Consider the following 15709-nt stretch of genomic DNA (forward strand, 5'->3'; position numbering starts at 1 on the left):
ATTGGGCATGGTAGGGCTAACCCTTCGCTTTCAAAGCCTGATGGCTTAGTGGTTATACTTGGGCTCCTGAACCACAAGGTCGCCAGTTGGAAACCACACCACTTCATGGGAGGTTTTCTACTCCCACAAAGGGTTACAATGTTTTATGGTACTGGCTCTTGTAACAAGAGACACCCCCCCTCCAATCTGGAATATAATTTAAAGAAACATTTATTAAGTCTTAAAAGAGACAAAGACATTGGCACAGTGTGAGGGAAGCCACCATCCCTCCAGGGGTTGTAATGGCTACAAGGATTCACTATTGAAACGAAAATAAATAGGTAGCAATCTTTGTCACCTATTTGACTGCAGGAGATCAGTACATCAAAGTTGCAAGTGAGGACAGTAGTAGGGGCAGACCAAGGTTGGGACCTTCCCATTGTTAGAAGGGCTGATAAAATTGGTCTGGGGGCCTTCTAACCAAGGCAGTCAGGGGCCAAACTCATGACCTCCATCAAGGGCACACCTAGGCAAGCCCTCAAGAGAGACTGCCCGCGGCCTGGGCCGGCCAGAAAAGGGAGCAGGCAAAACAGGCTCCAAGGAATTCTGCCTAAGGCCAAGATTACCAAGTCCTTGGTTAATGCTCAGAAAGCATTCAATGGAAGCTCAAGCTACACAGGGGCTCTGCAAATGGATTTGGGTCGGCCACTGGCATCCCAATGCCTTTGCAAACCAGGGTGTTCAGAATTTAAGCGCTCTAAAACACTAGTGTCGGAAACCCACGGGTCCGTTCTCGGTCTATTTGAACCGCCAACCTTTCCTGAACAATGGAGCTTTTTAACCCCTGCGCTCCTAGATTTTCCAGTGAAGGGAAAGTCTGTATCTTTCCAGTAAAGTGCAAAAACACCCGGGAAGAGCAAGCAAGGCAAACACTGAATGCATGCTCTCGTTTCTTGAGGGCATTATTTCTGAGCCCAATCGCTCAATGCAAATGATTCTAAAGAGGAAGCAGGCTACAACGTCCCGACCCTACACGGCAATCTAGCCCGGGGCACCGCTGGCAAGCCTCTCAATGCTGTACGCTTATCCAAAAGACACGCGTAAGGCAAGGCATTCTCTAGGGCTTTCCTCCCCGTCACTAGATTTAAAAGGATGAAAAGACAGACCTGATCATCTGGCACCCCCCGGAGCCTCGATAAAGGAAGCAGATGCAAGGATCTTCTTTGGAGTCCGAGGCGTAGCCTCTGGTTTCCCAGAGCTTTCGCTGCGGCCCTCGGGGCAGGGAAGCGGGCTTGGAAGGGCAGAGTCAGAATAGGCAGGGGACAGGGCCGGGAGCAGAAAGAACCAGAGCGACTCCGGAGCACAGACTCTAGCCTCGGGTTCCAGGGACCCGACGGCGGCACTCCAGAGCGTTCCTCGCGCCGACCGTTTGTATTTGGAAGCCCGGGGAGAAGCCCGCCAGTCTCCGTGGCCCGAGCGTCCCAGCGGCGCGCTCCGCCGCGCTCCGGGATTCGTCGCTGCAGATTCGACACCCTCCGTCTGACCACAGTGGGCCCGACCGACTCGCCGGAGAGCCTTCCCGACCGACTCGGCAGTGCCATCCCAGCGAAGAGGGGAGGAGTGGGTGTCGTTTACAAGGTCGGAGAGCCTCCACGTGCGAAGTGAGTACCGAGGGCTATTTGGCGAATTGTACATTAGCAGGATAAAAGTGGTTCTTTCAGGGGCACTCCACCCGCAACGTCACTTCCGGCAACAATAGGAAACGTCAAAGCCCCGACAGTTCGCTCTTCGGGCTGCTGCAGCTTGAAGCGCGCTGAATCCAAAGGCGTCTGTGTGGCGCGGTGTCCGGTGCCGTGGGCGCAGTCCCCGCCAGCGACGTGGACAAAGAGCGGGGGAACCGGCTTCTACATGGCCTGGGCACCAGTTCCCGGCTGACGCGTTTTCCTGGTGGCAAAAGCCCCCGCCCAGAGGCCGATTCGTCGCGGCGGCGGTGGGGATCGCAGATCGCGCAGGTACAAACGCCGGCCTGTGTGTTTCGCGTCTCACGTCTTGTTCCCCCTGCACGGCGTGCACTTTGCTTCTCAGAAATAAGACCACCAGTGCTTACCAGTTGCTAGAAACTTGCCGACCCGCAGGAGTCCCAGACCAATGATCATACAAAGCCTATTGAGTGACAGCAGTGGTGGCTTATTAGCACAAAGGCTCGGAGGTTGGAGGCGGGCGGGGGTGTGCTCCGTGTTTCTAGGCCACTGGGGTGGTAGGTCAGTCAGCCTGGTTCCCCAGGTTATGACCAGGCAGCATTGTGAAATAAAGCTGACCCGTGACGAAGGTTACTTTCTGCTGGCCCAACTGTTGCTTGCCTGCAAGTTTAGCGCTTTGTTCTAGTGGTTATGCAAATGTGTGATTCCTTTCCAGTACATAGGAAGGCAAATAATAGAAGTTGCAGTCACAATGGATTGCAATTACTTCAGCTGTGTCACACTCTGGTTATAACCTTTGGAAGACTTTTATTTTTATTCTGTATTTTCTGTGATAGGACATATTCTCTCCCACATAGTTGGTAAGGCAACATCCTGGGATGAAATGCCCAGGCTGCACCAATGGGCTCAGACAATTGCGGGGATGGCTCAGGACTGTTGTACGGTGAGGGTTGCTAGGAGCCGGAATGCACTCCATGAGCACTTAAAAGCAACCACTTTCAGGGTATGTTTCCAGCGAGTCAGTAAGTCCACGCCAAAAATCAAAGGGAAAATCTTCCACAAGGTCAGACACACAGATGGCAGAAATCATTGTGACTATTTTAGGAAGTGCCTGCCATGGATACTCTGATAAGTGTTATGAATTAATAGATTGAAATAATTTAACAAAAATATGCCCAAAGAAATGTAATCAGATGAGAAATGTGAGGTTTTAAATAACTACATTTGTATAAGCAACACTTTTTTGGATCCTTCTTCCTTTTTTTTCCCCTCCCTTTTTATTTGAAAGAGGCCCTGGTGACACAGTGGTTATGTGTTGAACTGTGATCCAAAGGTCAGCAGTTGGAAACCATCAGCCCTTCCGAGGGAGATGGACAGGGCTTTCAACTCCTGTAAACAGTTACCGAGCCAGAAACTCCCCGGGCAGTTCTACCCTGTCCTAAAGGGTCACTGTGGGTTGGCCTTGGCTCAATGTCAGTGAGTGAATCATTTGAAGAGATGCTTATTCCAAAGTTTTCTTGAGAATCTTTGCTTGAAAAATGATACATATGAGAGGAATGAAATACTGGACAGAATATCACAACTGGAAAATATGTGCTTCGTGTGTGCTTGAAATTGGGCCAAAGTAAATATGGGCAAAGAGAGCTTTAAGGGGCATAGAAGTTTTAGATGTTGAGGTGGTGTTGAAAGAATGCAGAGCACTGGCAACCTATATGTTGACATGTTGTCAAAAAGGAAGTGAAGGAGATGTGCCTTAGAATAGAAACATCCATTACACGTGTCTTGAAGGCTTCTTTTAAGGCATTATTAATTAGCATCTTTTCTCATTGCCTAGCAATCACCACATTGCTGGCATCACTAGCACGTGAGGGTACCCTCCCAAAAAAGAACGTTTTTTTCCCCCCACCAGAACTATGTATTTAATTTTTTTTTACAAAACCACCTTATCGCCTTCAAATTACTCTTCGTTACACTTAATACATTTGTCAAATTGGCAATTCCATTCTTGGAAACATTTTCAAACTCATCTGTTTGGATGGCTGACAGCACCTCCCTCATTTTTTCCTTCACCTCTTCTATTTGGTCAAATCACTGTCCTTCCATGTCTTCTTCATTCCTGGGAACAAAATGATGCAACGAGTGAGGTCAGGTGCATGGGGAAAGAGGCATGCTGTTTTTTGCCAAAAAACTGGTGCACTGAGATGGCTGCCACAAATCAGGCCCTTTTTTTGGTCACACACTGCCTATGCAATCTTTTCAGAACCTCTAAATAGAAAGTTTAATTAACAGTCTGACTTAGTGGAATAAACTCCAGATGCACTAAAAGTCAACATTTTTGTCTGTTTGGGAAGTTGACGACATCCAGAGGAAGGTTTGTCATCAATCGACGTTTCATCTTTTTTGAAATAAGAAAACAACTCCCACACTTGAGTTTTTCCCATAGCGCAGTCCTTGTAAGTTGTGTTCAGCATCACAACAAATTATATGGCAATTTTGCTGAGCAGGAAACAAAATCTCAGAGCTGCATGCTGTTCTCTTAAGTCAGCCATCACAAAAAGCGAGGTTTGAGTGAAACTACTTTCACGAAAAAAATCACTGTGACCAGAGAGAACCTTCCCAGGCGACACCACTGGGTGCACTAACTCAGAGTGAGTTGCTTGAAGTTCGCCCAGTGGGAAAAGTGCTACTATAGAAGCTCCTCTCTGCCCAGTGCAAATCTGGTTGGAGGGGCAGTACTCCCTTGTACAGTCTTCAGAGTGTGTTGTTGGGTCTCAATTTTGGCTATGATGGGATGCAAAATTGTTTTTCCTTCTCAGTTTGAAATATGTTTTAAACCATTATCAGAAAAGTATTATTTCAGGTTTATCTCTGATACCTCAGGTGCTTAACACTAACAGTTCTCAAAAGGTAAATTTGACTTTTAAATCAAGGATCCCTTTCAGGTTAACACAATTTATTTGTAGTGCCAGTATAATTTTAGGACCTCTATTGTCTGCAAAAATTTTTAACAGATGCATGGAAAAATAATACACTTCCAAGTACAATATGTCTTCTGGTGATGACAACTCAGAAACCCAAACTCCCTGCCCTGGAGTCACTGCTGACTCATGAGAACCCCCGGGAGTTTCCCAGACTGTAACTGTGTAAGGGAGTGCAAACACCATCATTTTTAATCCATGACTGCATTCGTGGGGAGTATTTCGTGTGTTAGGTGGTCTAATGTGTAAAGGTAACAATTTACTCCATTTCACAATATACAAACATGAATTACCAAGAGATTAATCTATTCTCTGATATAAACCTATTCCTATAAAATTAGTCATTCAATTTTGTGAATTATTTGATCCATTGCTTAGAAAATTACTAATATGTTTACATGTTTTTCTGTTCCATATGTTGATTCAAATATGGAAACTGAAGATACTCCATTAGACTGGTCTATGACATTAGGTTTAGGAAGTTTAACTCTATGTTCAGCAGTTTGTTACATAAGATTTCATAAGAATTTTAATAAGGATTCGGGTTGAGCCAAGCTTGGCAGAGCCCCTATCTGTACTTCCATGTGGTGTTGTTGGAGTCGTGAATGGGAAAGGAGGGTGGAGAGGACAGACGCTAAATGCACATCCCCCCATCTGTACTATGTTTCAAGAATCACAGAATTGAATGTAGAGGTGACTTGCCCAGTGTTTGCTACCTAGCTAAAGAGGGGGGCTTGAATAAGATCCATGTGCTCTGTCTGTCTCTCTTCATTAATGGACATTTTCTCTCCCTCTTTCCAACTTTTTCCCTTTCCAGGCTGCTTCAATGTGTATTTTAATATTTGTTTCATTCATGTAAACACAGTTCAGTGAGAACTATGGCTTTTGCGCGTTGTTGTTTTAATTGCACAGAACTCATCAGTATAGCCCAGGTTGGCAGGCACCCGTAGGTGGCTAGGCTATGCGGCCACGATTGCTGCTGATTGCTTTTGTGTTGAGAGAATAATAGTGCACTTAATGAGAACCGGCATAGTGAACTACTGGCGTGCATAATACAGCAATGCTAATGATACCTGTGATCAATTTATTTTACTTAAAAGCCGAAACAGACCATGTAACATTTTCCCAAAAACAAACTGAAGAAATGAAATAAGCTTGAAGTACTGGTTGTAGTTACATTTAAGTGATGCATCTTTTTACATTAACATAGGTACATTTTGGAAACCCATTACACAGTATAATTAAGGAACTGGAGATATCCTTCAGAAAACAAAGTTATATTGTAAACATATTCTGAAGTTTAAAAACCTACAAATGTTATGTCATAACAAAAACTGCTTTTGCAGAGCCAGATCTTAATGTAAATGAGTGTTCCCTTTCTTTTCATGTGTTTAATATGCCTTGTGACCTCTTAGTTGTAGCTATTTCCTTTTCCCTTAGAAAGGCTTCCTGGTGGACTTAACCTTCCTTCATTGAGCCAGTGGTTGCTTAAAGTTTTCGGGTTGGGATAGGATAACAAAGGTTTTTATTTTTGTTCTTTTTTATAAAATGCCCAACCTGTCTGTTCTCAACCACATTGATGGTCTGTATTTCGACACTAGATAAATAAAATACTGGGTTGTCAATTTGTTTCTGGTGGCTCACAAAATATTTTGTCACAGAATCCCCTGTGTTCTTCAGGCATTGAACAATATGGCATACTTAATGGTTTTGAGATTTAAAATAATAAATAATCTAGTTGTTTCTTTCATTTGAAAAGAATATGTATATATAAAATTTATCAAAAGATACAAGTAAGTAAAGTTACCAGTTTTAGACCTTAATAGAATTTTCATCTTGAAAATAACGTTTAGTGTGCATTTACAATAGCATCTAAATTAGACCTTTCATTAGTTTTATATTCCACTACTTAGATGCTTCAAAATTATTGAAGAAAATTGACCATCTAAATTGAAGTATGTAATGAGCACTTCAGTACGACTGCACGCATGGCCACCATTTCATACCAGTGATCCGGTACTTTGCTTGGGAAGAGACTTATGGAATTAGTTTACATCAAATAAAAGTGTTAAAACCAACAGCTTTTTGGAGACCCACTGATGCTTTTTTATTCTTAATTGCCTTTCCCTCTGTATTATTTATCTAAATGACATATAAACTATTCTTTATTGCATATAATTGTCTCTGCAGTCTATCATAGCTAAATACTTAGTAGTATGAATTACTAAAAGCATTAGTACAGTTCTCCATTTTGTTGGCTAATATTTGATGTATATAGGGATATTTTGACTACTTGTAAATATTTTGATTAGAGGTATTTAATATATTTTGCAGGTTCACATTATATTGGACATGCCAATAATAAATAACAAAATAATTCCTGTCTTATTCTTTTGTGGAAATATTCTCTTTTGTCAAGAGAATAAAACAGTATATTTTACCATTTTAATAGTAAAACTTTTCCATGTAAATTGGGTGAAAGTTTACAGAGCGAATCATTTTTCCGTTAAATAATTCATACACATTTTGTTTCATGAGAGTGATAGCAATTCCCACGACATAACATCCTTCATTCCACTTTAACTTGTTTCCTGCGCTCATTCCTCCTTCTTTCCTATCCTTTCTGGCCTTCTGAGAAAATTCTACCCTTTTAGTGTCCTGGATTTTCAGTTCTCAGGAGTGCATACTTCTCTGCAGTTAAGTGTTCCTACCGTTATCTTTGGCTGGAAAGTGAGCCACAGGGTGCTTTCATTCCAAGCTTGAAGAATGACTAAGGGCCACATTCTTGAGGACTTTACCAGTCTCCTATCAGACAAATAATCCTATTCCTTTTTATGATTCTAAGTTTTGTTACTCATTTTTCGACCTCTCTATCTTGGACCTTCTAATGTGATGCCTTTCAAACTGGGTGGGAGCAGTAGCCAGGCACTATCTAGTTCTCTTCACAAGGTCACAGAGGCTGAGGTTCCTGTGGCCCATTTCCCCTGCCATGAGTCCATTCAGATGCATAGCCACCCTATGGGGTTTCTAAGAGTATGAGAGAAGACAACTTCCTACTGCAGAGCAGATACTACCTGTGTTTCAATGCCTAATGCACAGCACAACCAGGGCTTCTTCACATTGCCCACCATGACTATTAACTTACAGTGAACACTGTATTTTAAAAAACAAGGACAACTGAATAGCTTTTTAATTTTTTCAGTAAACTTAATGAAATCAAAGTAAAATATGATTTAAAAAGTGCAAAATGATAGGTTATCTCCAAAGATCGGCCTTGTCATGAATTTGTGACAGATTCCTTTGTGTTCCAAACCTTATTTAAGCTATTGTGTGGCTATGAATCCTTGGATACTATTTTGAACTCATGATCTAATGGTCTTCCTCATCTGGAAGGTATGGCTGGGTCTTTATGTTGTGTTTACCCCCTTTAAGACTTAATAAATGTTTTTCTTAAATTATATTTGAGATTGGGGGTCTCATGTTCCCTTAAAAAGAAGCACAGCCTTTTTCACAGTAGCCAGCAAGAGCAGCTGGGCTGAGAGCAACAAAGGGGTTAATAGCAGTGATAGGAAAAAGAGATGGGAGCCAGCTATGAAGAAGCAGATGCCAAGTTGCCTTTGCCATCTGTGGACTCTACCAGCTTTGGGCAAGTGGTTTTGTTGGTTATGAATAAAAGTTTCGGATTCATAAAGAACTGAATTTTAGTACTAAATCTTCTACTTGTCAGACAAAATTACTTGAGACATCTGTGGGCCACTATTTTCAAAGCTATATATTAGAATTATAGTAGCTACCTATGAGGATTGTACAGGACCAGGCAATGTTTTTGTTCTCTTGTACCATGGGGTCACTGAGTCAGAACTGATGCAACAACAACATGGCTATTGTAAAAAATTTAACAGAGTTTGGCACAGAGTAACTACTAAGTAGTGATTCCTAGCACAAAACAATAATATTAGCGATAAAATGCAGCTGTTTCCCCCCAATTCCTATGTAAAAGAATGAACTGAGATTTCAAATATTTTTTAATCATTTTATTGGGGGCTCATACAACTCTTATCACAATCCATACGTACATCAATTGTATAAAGAACATTTATGCATTTGCTACCCTCATCATTCTCAAAACATTTACTCTCCACGTAAGCCCCTGGCATCAGCTCCTCATTTTTCCCCTCCCTCCCCGCTACCCTGTCCCTCATGAACCCTGGATAATTTATAAATTATTATTTTGTCATATCTTGCACTGTCCGACTTCTCCTGTCACCCACTTTTCTATTGTCCGTCCCCCAGGGAGGAGGCTTTTTGTAAATCCTTGTAATCTGTACCCCCTTTCTACCCCACCCTCCCAGTATCACCACTCTCACCACTGGTCCTGAAGGGATCATCTGTCCTGGATTCCCAGTGTTTCCAGTTCCTATCTGTACCAGTGTACATCCTCTGGTCTAGCCAGATTTGTAAGGTAGAATTGAGATGATGATAGTGGGGGGAGATAGGGAGGAAGCATTTAAGAACTAGAGGGAAGATGTATGTTTCATTTTCGCTACACTGCACCCTGACTGGCTCGTCTCCTCCCCATGACCCTTCCATAAGGGGATGTTCAGTTGCCTACACATGGACTTTGGGTCCCCACTCTGCACTCCTCCTCATTCACAATGATTTTTTGTTGTTGTTGTTCTTTGATGCCTGATACCTGATCCCTTTCACACCTTGTGATCACACAGGCTGGTGTGCTTCTTTCATATGGGCTTTGTTGCTTCCGAGCTAGATGGCCACTTGTTTACCTTCAAACCTTTCAGATCCCAGTCTTTCAGACCCCAGATGCTGTGTCTTTTGATAGCGGGTACCATCAGCTTTCTTTGCCACATTTGCTTATGCACACATTTGTCTTCAGTGATCGTAATGGGGGGGTGAGCACACAATGATATGATATTTTGTTCTTTGATGCCTGATAACTCATCCCTTCTCCAGCTTGTGATCACACAAGCTGGTGTACTTCTTCCTTGTGGGCTTTGTTGCTTCTGAGCTAGATGATCGCTTGTTTACTTTCAAATCTTTAAGACCCTACATGCTATACCTTTTGATTGCCGGGCTCCATCAGCTTTCTTCACATTTGCTTATGCACCCTTTTTGTCTACAGCGATCATGTCTGGAAGGTGAATATCATGGGATGTCAGTTTAATAGGAGAAAGTATTCTTGCATTGAGGGAGTACTTGAGTTGAGGCCCTGTGCCTTAATACTAAACCTATAAATATATGCACATAAATATATTTCCCCATCTTCATATATAAATATATTTACATATGTACATGGCTTTATTTAGATCTCTATAAATGCCCTTTGCCTCCTAGCTCTTTTGATTTCAAATATTGTACAGAAAACTAAAATTCTCATAACTGAACCATAGACATCATGATAAATGGAATAAAATTTATAATTTAAAGAGAACATTTATTAAGTCTCAAAATGAACAAAAACAACAATCTATTAGCACAAGGCCATAATGGGAGGGTTTTAAGGAAGGAATAAGGATTTCCTCTTGGATCCACAATCAATGCTCATGGAAGTAGCAGTCAAGAAATCATAGGATGTATTGCATTGGGTACAGACCGCTACTCAAGACCTCTCTCTAAAGTATTAAAGAGCAAAGATGTGACTCCAACACAGATCTGTCCCTTCTGGCCATCCATGATATACGTAAGATTTGTCTACACTGTAATTCAAATTTCCTCTATAGCCACTGTCCAGGTTTCATGCGCATATGAAGTAATTGAAAATACATGTCTTGGATCCCTTACAATTTAAGTCTGCAAAGTGACAACTTTTACTTTTTAGTACTTTTTAACACTGTAAAGAAATCTTTTGCAGCAGCTTTGCCAGTGAGATACTTAATTTGTTTTTGTTGGGGTTTTTTTTTGACTACTGCTTCCATGACCTTGCTTTAGGTCCCACTCTCAACTATAAGAAGAGCATTTATAAGTATCAACAAGGACAAAAACAACATAAAGGCACAGACACATTATACGGATGATGAAGACCATTAGCACAACATGATAATGACATCCAAGGATTCACAGTTGAAATACTAGTTCATTAAGGCATGGAACAAAGGAAACTCACAGATTCATGATTGGTGACAGACCAGTACATCACAGGTACAAATGGGACTGCGGAAGCAGGAACATGAGCATGAGTGGGACACGGATATTATGCTAAATAGAAGACTTTATAAAATTGATCCAGAATTATCTGAGTACGACCCATGACGATGAGACCCCTATATGAGTATTATCTCCAGTACTGTGATCTTCATCATGGACATACCCGGGCAAGTCCTGGAAAGATACTGCCCCTCCTTGGGCTGGCTGAAAACAAGGGGTGGGGTATAATCCATTTTTCCCAAGTACTCTGTCTGAGGGAAAGATTATCTACATCCTTGGTTCATGGTGTGAAGAAATTATATTAGAACCTAAATTCTGAGCACCCAGTTTGCAGACATCTTATTGCCTGTCTGAACAATATGAGAATAGATTGGCCATTTACTCCTTAACACAGCAATGCATCAAATAAGAATATATTTTTACTGTCACAGTATAGGATGCTATCCATTTTTACTGTAAAATTCTGCAAATATAACACTTTAACAATATTTTTACCCAGTTTTAAGTCAATATATCATTTTCTCAATTATTTCAATATTTTTCTAGTCCAGGATCTGGTCCATATATTGCCTTTTGATGTCATGTTATTAGTTTTCTTTAATATGGAACAATTCCTCTTTGGTTTTCATGGCATTGGAATTTCTTAAGGAAAAAAGATTACTGATTTATAGACGTCATTTGATATTTCTCGTGATTCAATTCAATGCATGAACATTTGTCTGGATTGCCATGTTTTGATGTTGTGGCTTCAGGGTATTAGATCACGAAGTTGGTGTACTAATACATGGTACTTTACTAAGACCTGGCCATTTGGTTAAAATTTTTTGTATGAGTTTTTATTTTCGTGTTAATATTTTTATTTTATAATAAAGGAATAGTTTGTGAGAGAGACTTTGAGATTCTATAAATATTCTATCCCTTAACCAACTCTAGATTGACATTTCTTACCTGAGTAGTTTTCTCCATCCTGTTACAACATGGTGATTTTCTAACAGTTATTCTTTCTATCTTTATTAATCAGTGTTCGACTGTATGAAAGAGGTTTTTCTTTTCCTTTATTTTTCACTGATCATCCTTGTAGTCATTAATTCTTACTTATTTGTGTGATGCTTTGTACGAATTCTTGTTTCTTTTTAAATCTTAAATTGCCCTAGGTTTGGTCAGTAGACATTCCAAACTTGTCTTACTGTCCCTTTGAGCTTCTTCCATTGTTTTTGTTTTTAATTTAGTGGACATTCATAAGCTGTGTTTAAGGGACAGTGAACTAGGAGATTCTTACTCTTCTTAAAGGATATGATTAGAGATTGAAAGAGAAAAAGGCTTACATTTTCACTATAATCTTATACAGCAGAGCTTCAATTAGTATGTACTATGCAAACAAACTACCAAAATATGTAGTATGTAAATTATATTATTTTTAATTATATCTACTTATGTTAAGATTAAAATCAGATGATACTGGAAAAGCATTGAATAAAATCAGGAAAAATTATTGTAGTGTGATTGTTTCACCATGCCTTAAGGATGTCGTGTGAATGTTTCACCATGCCTTAAGGTCTCTAAAGGACCTTATTCATAATAGGACTTGTGACTCTTGCTTTGGGCTAATTGGTTTGAGGACTATCATACTGGACCATTTGTAAATGCTGAAATGAAGCTGGAGACTAGTAAAATAATGATCTCAGTTACTGTTACAAGTTTATCCATTGTACCACTGAGCCTTCAAGTTTCCTCAGTCTGGTTGCCAGTTGTCATTAGTGCCAGGTGTCTGATGGCTGTCCACCACCGTTCTGCATGTGTGCATTTTGAGGCTGTTGGGAACTGAACAGAAGATCTTGGCCTGGAACCAAAGCTGCAGATAACAGCTCTGAGACACAGGGTCATTACTCAATTACTATAAAAGTCAACACTAGCTCACTAAGCCATCACTCTTCACTTTTACTACATTATTAAACATTTTATGATTTACTAAATAGCCAAGATAAATTGATAGCTTCGTTGAACTCTAAGATAACTTAAACTATTCAATTATATTCATTTGCCTGTTTGATCATTGTTTCATTTGCTTTGTCATCCAATGTAAAAAGTAGTTCTGAGATGTATGTAATAGTAATCATTCCATATAAACTGTAAATTTGAGTTTAGTATCTAAATCTTCAGTTATAAATATTGTTAAGCCAAGGTCCCAAGCTTACCAAGAAAGATCTGACTTTCACACAGGCATTGTGAGTGAAAGGACACTTCACTCACATTAAAGGAACTGAGCAAGGTCGGCTTCATTAATGGGCACTTTCCCCAGGGTCAGCAGCTGGTCACCCTCTGCAGCCAGCCCATGGTGGCTGGGCTGCGCGCACCTGAGCTGTGCTGCAGTTGAGAGGCTCTGTTTACTTCTGACAAGGAAGGGAGACTCTCATCCTGATGGCCTTGGTTTCTCTGCTCCCTAATATTTGTCATTCTCTGAAAAGGATATTTTGAACTTTGAAATATTGTACAGATTATTGTTGTTGTTGTTAGTGTAACTTTGCCTTGGTAACCTAAAAATTCAGAATTTTTAATTCATCCCTGTCAGGTGATGAATAATAAAGCGGTGTTTCTAGAGATCAGGAGAAAATACTTTTGGTTTCATTTGGAAGCTCCTTAGAATTTTTTAAATAGTCTGCAAATGATAAAGAAATTTAAACAAAAGAGATTCAAGTTTATATTATTGTGGATAAGGGAGTTAATTTGTCATTCATAGTATATAGTAGTATAGTTATATTTCAAAATCATTCACTCTTTCCTGTAAAGATAATGTATCTCTACCTAGTTTGATGTTACTTTTTAAAATTTTTTAAATCATTTTATTGGGGGCTCCTACAATTCTCATCACAATCCATACATACATCCATTGTGTCAAGCACATTTGTACATTTGTTGCCATCATCATTCTCAAAACATTAGCTTTCCACTTGAGCCCTTGGTATCAGCTCCTCATTTACCTTCCTTCCCCACTCCCTGCTCTCTCATGACCCCTTCATAATTTATAAATTCTTTTTATTTTGTCATATCTTTTTTGCTTGTTTGTTTTTTATTGTTTTATTAGGGGCTCATACAACTCTTATCACAATCCATACATGCATCAATTGTGTAAAGCACATTTGTACATTCATTGTCGTCATCATTCTCAAAACATTTGCTCTCCACTTAAGGCCCTGGCATCACGACCTCATTTTTCCTCTCCCTCCCTGTTCCCCCCTCCCTCATGAACCCTTGATAATTTATAAATTATCATTTTGTCATATCTTGCCCTGTCCAACATCTCCCTTTACCCACTTTTCTGTTGTCCGTCCCCAGGGAGGAGGTCACATGCAGATCTTTATTTTTCTTTTTTATAATAATAATTTATAATTTTTCTTTTTTTAAAATCTTTTTATTGGGGCTGTTAAGGCTCTTATCACAGTCTGTACATACATCAATTGAGCAAAGCACCCTTATACATTCGTTGCACTCGTCATTCTCATAATTCACCTTCCACTTGGGTTCCTGGAATCAGCTCGGTTTCCCTTTTTTCCCCCATCCCCCTCCCTCCCCGATCCCACCCCTGGTCCCTTGATAGTTTATAAATAATTATTATATCTTATCTTACACTCCCCGGCGTCTCCCCTCACCCGCCTCCCCATTGCCCATCTCCCAGAGAGGAGGTTACACATAGATCTCCAAGATAGGTTCTCCCTTTCTACACCCCCTTCCCTCCTGGTGTCGCCATTCCCACCGCTGGTGTTGAGGGGTTCATCTGTCCTAGATTCCCTGTGCCTCCAGACCCCCACTGCACCGCTGTACATCCTCTGGTATAACCAGGTCCGCAAGGCAAGGTAGAATTGGGGTCATGATGATTGGGAGGGGAGGAAGCGTTCAGGAACTAGAGGAAGGTTTTGAGTTTCATTGTTGCTACACTGAACCCTGAGTGGCCCATCTCCTCACTACCCCTCTGGTAGGGGTGTCCAGCTGTCTACAGATGGGCATTGGGTCCCCATCACACACTCCCCCTCTTTCACGGTGATGTGATTCTCACCACCACCCCACCTTTGTTGTTGGAGACCTGGTCTCCTCTGTCCTTCACGATCACCTATGTTGGTGTGCTGCTTCCGTGTGGGCTCAGTTGCTTCTGGGCTAGATGGCCGCTTGTTTGCTTTCAAGCCTTTAAGTCCCCAGACGCTATATCTCTCAGTAGCCGGGCACCATCAGCCTTCTTCACCACACTTGCTTATGCACACTTTCGTCTTCAGCAATTATGTGAGGAAGGTGATCACACAATGATTGTTTTTTGTTCCTTTGTATCTGCTACATGGTCCATTCAACACCTTCTTTTCGCTTAGGCCGTGTGCTTCTTCTCTGTGGGCTTTGTTGCTTCTGAGCTAGATGGCCGATTATTTTCCTTCAAGCCTTTAAGACCCCAGATGCTATCTTTATAATCGGTTCCCCCTTTCCAACCCACCCTCCTTCTACCCTCCCAGGGTCGCCACTCACACCACTGATCCTGAAGGGATCATCCGCCCTGGAGTCCCTGTGTTTCCAGTTCCTATCCGTACGAGTGTACATCCTGTGTTCTAGCCAGACTTGCAAGGGAGAATTAGGGTCATGGTAGTGGGGTGTGGGGGGGGTGGGAGGGCACGCATTTAGAGACTAGAGGAAAATTGTATTTTTCATAGTTACTACATCGCATCCTGACTGGCTTGTCTCCTCCCTGAGACCCTTCTGTAAGGGAATCTCCAGTGGCCTACAAATGAGCTTTGGGTCTCCACTCTGCACTCCCCCACTCATTTACTATTTATATATGAGGATGGTGAAATAGATCTATGTGCATATATTTATAGGTTTAATATTAAGGTAGCAGAAGGACATTGGGCCTCC

At 41.2% G+C, this 15709-nt stretch overlaps 2 protein-coding genes across 3 annotated transcripts in view; one reads left to right on the top strand and one right to left on the bottom strand.

The window, feature by feature from the left end:
- Window positions 1-2038, bottom strand: part of CEP44 (centrosomal protein 44) — a 32675-nt gene extending 30637 nt beyond the window's left edge. The window contains exon 1 of one of the 2 annotated variants that reach the window (XM_075556864.1): window positions 1146-2038. The gene's annotated coding sequence lies outside the window, so the exon portion shown is untranslated. The remainder of the gene's footprint in view (window positions 1-1145) is intronic. The other variant, XM_075556863.1, reaches the window with a different exon arrangement.
- FBXO8 (F-box protein 8) overlaps window positions 1716-15709 on the top strand; it is a 52148-nt gene continuing 38154 nt past the window's right edge. The window contains exon 1 of the mRNA XM_075556865.1: window positions 1716-1991. The gene's annotated coding sequence lies outside the window, so the exon portion shown is untranslated. The remainder of the gene's footprint in view (window positions 1992-15709) is intronic.

Source organism: Tenrec ecaudatus, chromosome 8, assembly GCF_050624435.1.
Source record: "Tenrec ecaudatus isolate mTenEca1 chromosome 8, mTenEca1.hap1, whole genome shotgun sequence".
NCBI classification, from domain to species: domain Eukaryota; kingdom Metazoa; phylum Chordata; class Mammalia; order Afrosoricida; family Tenrecidae; genus Tenrec; species Tenrec ecaudatus.